Consider the following 8,101-nt stretch of genomic DNA (forward strand, 5'->3'; position numbering starts at 1 on the left):
TTAGCCAATCTAATGAATACATTTTTAAAAGAAAAGAAAAATGAAAAGTAGATATTTCTAGAGTCTCCTAATTCATAAAGTCACCAAATCACACAGAACCAGCAAATACTGAACCATCACTCCTAGGAGACACACAGTGCTAGGTTCTTGTGAGCTTCCCACTGCAATATATTTTCTTTCATCAAGAAGTCAATAGGTAACCTTGCGTGATATATGTTTCTGCTAAAGAAACTAGAACTGCCTAAGCTGACTAATACCACCACTGAGCTTAGGGGCCATGTTAAATAACAAGAGCACTGACACTATGCCAGAGGAGTCAGGAGAGGAAATGGAGATTAGTTATAAAAAAAAATGTTTCATCTGCTCTGCTGGGAAGCCCTGCCACTGAGCCCAATCTCACTTCACACTCTGCCACACCTTGCTTTTGTCAGTCAATGAAATTCAGAATGTGGTATCTCCACAATGACTTCTGGAATCTTCTGTTGTTTCTGAAGCCAGAGATAAATACCCCTGTGATTTCATCTCTGCTCTGATAAAAGCCTGGTTTCTCCAGCCTGTTGTCCTCATGGAAGCATTTTATATATTCTGTAGTCTGTCTGTGCTTTTAGAAAATGTGCCTTAACCTCTTCTTTTCATTAGTAGATTTCACTTTTCTTTGTGTTCTGCTGCCAGGGCTTCAAATCTGCATGACTCCACAGCTCCCAGCAGACTTTCTAAAAATTTCTTTCAATCACAGATTGAGACAGACAAGGATAGAGAAATAGAGAGGAACTTCTACACCACTGTGAAGTGTCCCCTCTGCCTGGTGCTTCCATGTGGTGGCCTAGAGCTCAAATCCAGCTCCTTCTGCAAGGTAAAGTGTAGGTTCTTCTGGGTAAACTATCTCCCTGCCCTTTCATTTATATATATATTTTTTATATCATGAGAAAGGAGAGAGGGATAGTAAGTAAGAGAACAAAACACAAGTCAGCTCTAGTACTAAGTGATGCCTAGAATTAAACTTAAGGTCATTGGAGTTGCAGGATTATAAACTGGAGATCTGAGCTAGCTCCCTGGTCTTTTCTTTTCTTTTCTTTTCTTTCCTTCTTTTCTTTTTTCGTCTTTACTTCTATTTCTTCTTCTTTCTCTCTCTCTTTATTTTTCTCTTTCTTGTCTTTCTTGTTTTTTTCTTTATCACAGCACTGCTATCTCTCACTTATGGTAATGAGGTAGATTGAACCTGGGACTTTAGTGCCTTAGACATGAAACTCCTTTGCACAACTATTATGCTATCTCTCCACTTGGTCCCTCATTTTCATCAAGGTCTAATATGTACATCTAATGGATTGGGTAGTTCCACAAAATTTTATTGAGAATGCTCCTACTATTAACTATAACACTAAAAGTATCCTACTAATTCCATTTATCTATATTTCCATTCTCCAGTAAAAAAAAGTGTTAAACCATATGTTGTGATATTTATATTATTGCCTCTAAAAATATGATTATATATTTGATTATTTATTTTTCTATTTTAGATAATTTCTATACATTCTTTGCCCCTAATTTTCCTAATAATATTAACCTTGTAATGTTGGACAAAAAAAGCACATGTAAATGATATACATTGTCAAGTGGTCTAGTGTGAAATGATTTCCTGAAGATGTTATTGCATTTCCTGAACTTACTGTCTTTTGCTTGATGAATAAGTACTGTTCTCTAATAAGTTATCCCTATTTTTCCCTTTTTATATGTCTGTAAAAAAGTTCACAGTACCTGTAGATATCTTTTCAATATACTAAAGCAAATCAGAGGACTGGGGTAGTAGCACAATGTATTAGCATCAGAGCACAGGACTCACACCTGAGGGCCCAAGTTTGATCTCAGGTACTGCAATATGGCAGAATTGACTGGTGTTCTGCTCTGCCTTTCTAGACCACTCTCTCCCCTCTCTCTTTCCCATCGAAAACAGGTCTTTATATTTAAAAAAATACTAGATATCAATCGAATCTTCTTGACTGGCTGTCTCCTAGACCCTGTCGCTGTCTCACTTAGGACTGGCTGATCTTTGAAACAGCTGTTTGATGTCCTGGGTCCTTTCTCTTAATTTATTTCTTTATTTTGAGCCAATAAACTCTCTTGTGATTTACTGAAAAAAAAAAAAGAGTAAGTAAGAAGTGAGTTGTTCTAGAACTGTATACATGTCTGAAATGCCTTTATTCTATCCTTACACCTAGCAGTTAATACACCTTAAGATGCCAAGCTGGAATTTCCTCAGAGTTGAAGCCATCATTCTGCTGTCTTACCACTTCTGATAGAATTGGTGAGAGGTCTAACATCATTATAATTTTTTATGTATATCTCTCTACTCTAACGCTTTTAAGAATTTTCCTTTCTCCCAATGTTCTATATCCATACAATAATACACACACACACACACACACACACACACACACACATATTCCTGGATACATCTTCTTTCATGGTCTACATCCTTATTAAGCTCTTTTAGCATAGAATTATGTTTCTTTCCATTTTAGAAATATTCTGGAATTATTTTGTATACAACAGATTCCTTTCGGTTCCCATTACTCTATTTCCTGGAATACTCTTTATTCAATTTTTAAGGATATATACTGTATTTGAAAAAAAAAAAAAACAGTGTATCACCTTTATTTTCTTTGTCATTTTTCCCTGTTGTCTATGAGAATCCCTCAGCCATCTTCTCTTTTGTTGAGTTTTCCATTTCTGTTACTACATGTGTCACTTCCAAAAACACTTTGCTATTTGAATCTTCTATTTTATATAGAAATCTGTTTTCTAATGGGTGTGATTTTTTTTTACCTCTTTGACATTAAGGGAAGTCTGCTTTTTTTTTTTAAATAGCTTGTTTATACTTATGATCTTTCCTCATTTCCATGGGGACCCTTCACTTTATAATCATGAAAAAAGAACAGTTTCTGTGTGGATACTAGGTGTCTAGTGACTGCAGACTGCAGACTGCACACTGGGGTCACTTAGCTGGGTGCTTTGATTGGGGAACTCTTTTTTTTTTTTATTGTTGTTGTTGTTGGATAGGACAGAGAGAAATGGAGAGAGGAGGGGAAGACAGAGAGGAGGAGAGAAAGATAGACACCTGCAGACCTGCTTCACCGCCTGTGAAGCAACTCCCCTGCAGGTGGGGAGCCGGGGTTCGAACCGGGATCCTTATGCCGGTCCTTGCGCTTTGCGCCACCTGCGCTTAACCCGCTGCACGGAACTCTTAATGTCAGTGTCATTTGGTCTTTTTTGATGTGATTTATTTTGCTCTGATAAGTCTCTTTCAACATCCTGCCTAAAAATACCATGAATATTTTGCTTGAGTATGTCTCAGTTCAGCTTTAGTATTCAATGAAAACTATTTAGCCCCCTCTATTTTGGGTACAGTACCATTCTATCAACTGTGCATGGCACCTCCAACCTGGAAACTCTCACTCTCAATATTAGCCTGCAAATCTTTGGTGGGTAGTAACTGACCTGTGTATAGGGGATGGGGTCTGAAATCTGATTTACTCTGATAAAAGCTTTCTGTTTGCAGGGAGTGTGGGAGTGGGTACAGAGCTGTGGAGGTGGATGTATTATGAAACTCAACTATGTAATACTATAATCTTACAAACCACTATGCAATCACTAACATTTTTTCCCCTCTATTTTAGTCTCACCATCTTCCTACTTCTAGAGATGCTTTGTCTTTCTGGAGACCAAGTCCTGTGTCATTTGAAAACCTACTAGAGTAAGTCAGTTTGTTCCACCACCACCCCATGGCTACTTTCAAATTGATTAAATGTTTGAAGTCTTCTTAGTCAGTTACCACCCTTCCACCAGCTCTTGCCAATTCCTAAAATTATAACACTGTTGCTTTTCCTCAGTTCTTTTCCTGTGATGTGTATCTTTCGTTCTTGCTAAATTCAATATACTTTTGTTGAGTTTCAGAAGGCCGGGGCTGAATGTTACTTTTGTTGAGTTTCAGAACTAAGCTTCTAATTCTTCACTAGAAAGCCACACTGCTTCACTGCTATTCCTGCCTTGTCCCCTCTCTGGTGACAGCTCCTGTCATCTAAATATTTCCTTCTCAACCCATGCGGCTTGGCTCTGCTGTACCAGTTCATTTTTGGACATGCAGGACCAATTGACTGTTTGCTTAAATCTCTGAAATTTGGTTGTCCCTTTAAAATACTATGCTACACTCATCTCCCTTGTACTACCCCTAACAAGTAGATACATCTCATGTGAATATATATAGGCTCTCAGAATCCCCCACACACACACACACACACTACATTTGTGTGAATGAACCTCTGAGCTGTCTTATTCAGTGTTGTCCTAATGTACAAGCAGGTTAACTCTGCATATGGAGCCAAGGAGGTGACAACAGACTGGTGGCTTAAAGTAGGCTTTTTAAAAAAAGTTTATTTTTAATGGGGGAGAAATAAAACAGAGAAAAGTGTTTAGCTATGGCTTATGGTGGGACCAAATAGTGAACCTAGAATCTTTGAGCCTCAGGCATAAAAGTCAGGTGCACTACTACTATGTTATCTTCCCAGCCCCTCAAACTCACTTTTATGGAGTAGGCTATAAGTCTATTGTTGAGCTTTTACTAAATCTGGTCTATGATTTTCTCCATTTGTCCTCTGTGGCTCAACCAACCTCAAGAAACTTATTCAGGTGGTCCGGAAGTTGGTGCACTGGATAGGGCATTGGACTCTCAAGCGTGAGGTCCTAAGTTCAATTCCCAGTAGCACATGCAACAGAGTGATGGTTCTCTCTCTCTCTCTCTCTCTCTCTCTCTCTCTCCTATTATTTCTCATGAATAAATAAATAAAATCTTAAAAAAAAACTCATTCAGGTCAATAAAACTCATAATACTCTAAGTCACCTTACAATTTGATTTATCATGAGCATGTCTCTTTCCAACAAATGAACCTTCCATATCTTTGATCCAGGGTGCTCTCCTTGAATATTGAGGCAGGAATGAAGCTCACCGCTCGTAGGTATCATCCACACACCAGAGCATACTAAGGACTTCCTTCCACAGGCATTATTTCCAACTAATCCTTGCTCTCTTCCTGTAAGGTGTTATTCTTGCTTTGCAGATGAATACAACAGTGCTCACAGAGGCTGGATAGGTTATCCAAGGCTGCAAAGCTAGGAAGAGAATAAGAGCTTCCTGGTCCTGGAACCTAAGGATTTTTTTCCTCTGAATTTGATGAGCACAGAATGAAACATGGAAGATGAGAGAGTCAGTCTCACAGGCACCATCAGCAAAGCAGAAGGTAGGAAAGCTGGAAAGCTTACCCTACTTTTTAAATATATATATAATTTTAGTGGGGGTGAATGGTTTACAGTATAATCTTTCACACATAATCACAGCCTCTCATCTCCTCTTTATAGATTTCAAGGAGGCACACAAGAAGCCCAATATCTCTTCACCCTACTCCTTTCTCTCCTTCCCCAGAGTCCTTTACTTTGATGCAATATGTTACACCCTGTCCAAGTTTCACCATATGTCCTCCCTCAGTGTCATTTATTCTTAAGCTTCACCTACTAGTGAGGTCATTAGGGGACAAGGCACCTGAATGTGGTGCACCTGGTTAAGCACCCATATTGCAAAATGCAAGGACCCGTGCAAGGATCTGGGTTCAAGCCCACTCCCCACCTGCAGGGTGGGGGGAACTCTTCATCAGTGTTGAGACAGATCTTCAAGTGTCTTTTTCTCTCCCTCTCTATTTCCTCCTCCCCTTTCAATTTCTCTCTGTCCTATCCAATAAAATGGAAAAAATGGGGAGTCGGGCAGTAGCACAGCAGTTTAAGCTCAGGTGGCACAAAGTGCAAGGACCAGCATAAAGATCCCAGTTCAAGCTCCTGGCTCCCCACCTGGAGGGAAGTCACTTCACAGGTAGTGAAACAGGTCTGCAGGTGTCTATCTTTCTCTCCCCCTCTCTGTCTTCCCCTCCTCTCTCCATTTCTCTCTGTCCTATCCAACAATGACAACCTCAATAACAACAATAATAACTACAACAGTAAAACAACAAAGGCAACAAAAGGGAATAAATAAATAAATAAATTTTTTATAAAATGGAAAAAAATGATTGCCAGGATCAGTAGATTCACACTACTGGCACTGAGGCCCAGAGATAACCCTGGAGGCAAATAAATAAATAAATGAATAAGTGAGGTCATTCTATATTTGTGTTTGTTTTTCTGGCTTGTCTTACTCAACATGTTGCCTTCAAGTTCAGACCACAATACCCTACTTTCAACTTGAGTTTCAAGTGAAGACTTAGCCTGGAGAGCAAATGGCCGAGGAATATAGAGTAGCAGACTTGAAAATTTAAAAAGAGAGAGAGGGCAAGAAAACAAACAATATAGAAAGTCTGGGGGTGGTAGAGGAAAATGAAATGGAATCAGCAATGCCCAGAAATGAGTCTCTGGGATCTAAAGTGACCAACCACTAGGATTAGACTTCTCTTCAGGACTGTTACAGATTAGTGCTACCAAAAAGACAGGAATTCCTTGTCTCCTCTGAACCTCTGGGATGTTCCAGTCTTTTAAATCAACTGAATAGATTTTCCAATATGGCCAACTTCTATTAGACATTCTTCATTAAAGATGATTCAGTTGTGCTGTCATTGTTTTTCTGATGAAGTTGTAGTACCTATAAAATTCTTAGGTTTAACTAGTCCCTGATGAGTAAGAACTTGAGGACCAACAGATCCATGGTTCCTCAACCCAAAAGCACTTTGCATTCTCATAGAGAGGCTTAAAAAACACTGGGGCTCAGTCCTGACCCTAAGCTACAATGTCAGGGTTATTTTTTTCTCTATAGTCTCCACAAACTATTCTGCTGCAGCTGTCTTGACCATTCCTCAGAAATCCCTTGCTGTCTCAGGGCTTCTGGGAGGTCACAGGAGGTTAGGAAGACTGGTGACAACAGCCTAAGTCTTGAGCAGGCCCAAGCTTCCCACCTCAGCAGGGTAGGGAATATGCCTTATGTAAATAAGTGCTCCCTAGGTCTACTGTCCGGTCTTTAATTCTTTTCTTTTCTTTTTTTATTTCTCTTTCCTCCTTCTCCCATCCCCCTCCTCCTCCTCCTCCTCCTCCTCCTCCTCCTCCTCCTCCTCCTCCTCCTTCTTCTTCTCTCTCTCTCTCTCTGCCAGGTTTCCTCCTGGGCTCTATACCTGCATGACTCTACCAATCTTAGTGGCCATTTTTTTCCTTTTTTTTTTTTGGTAGAGGGTGAGATGCATAAAGAGAAGTAAAGAGGGAGGTGAGAGACACCTGCAGGATTGCTCCACCACTCATGAAGCTTTCCCCCTGTAGGTTTGAACCTGGGGTTTTGAACCCTGGTCCTTGTGCATGGTAACATGTGTACTCTATTGGATGGCTTATCACCTAGCACTTATTCTTTCTTTTTTCCCATTTCTAGAGCTTTACCACTTCAAGCCAGTAATTTCAAATAGAAAGATGGAGACAATCGGTGGGGGGGGGGGGGGAAGACTTCTTCCAGAGTGGTGGGGGCTGGGCTCAAACCTAGGTCATGAGCATGATAAAGCAGGTACTCTATCAGGTGAGCTATCTTGGCCTTAATTTCTCTCCTTTCATGAGGACTGTACTCACCCACTGAACCCACTGGTCAGTAGTATTTTCCATAAAGTACTATGGAAAACACTGAGACATTGATTTTTGTTTGTTTGTTTTTTGCCTCCAGGGTTATCATTGGGGCTAGGTGCCTGCACTATTAATCAACCACTCCTGGTGGCCAATTTTTCCATGTTATTGGATAGGACAGAGAGACACTGAGAGTGTAGGGGGAGGATAGACACCTGCAGACCTGCTTCAACCACTTGTGAAGCGACACCCCTACAGGTGGGGAACCATGGGCTCAAACCAGGGTCCTTGCATGGGTCCTTGTGCTTCATACTATGTGCACTTGGACAGGTGTGCCACCACCCAGCCCTCTCTAAGATATTGTTATTATCCTTGAGAATATTATTCATTATCAATTTCAATAGTTTTAAAATGTCCATTTTTAATATCTCAGAAATGGGGTGATGCCTAACAACTGTTACCAACAGTATCTGTT

Source organism: Erinaceus europaeus, chromosome 11 (genome assembly GCF_950295315.1).
Source record: "Erinaceus europaeus chromosome 11, mEriEur2.1, whole genome shotgun sequence".
Taxonomy (NCBI): Eukaryota; Metazoa; Chordata; class Mammalia; order Eulipotyphla; family Erinaceidae; genus Erinaceus; species Erinaceus europaeus.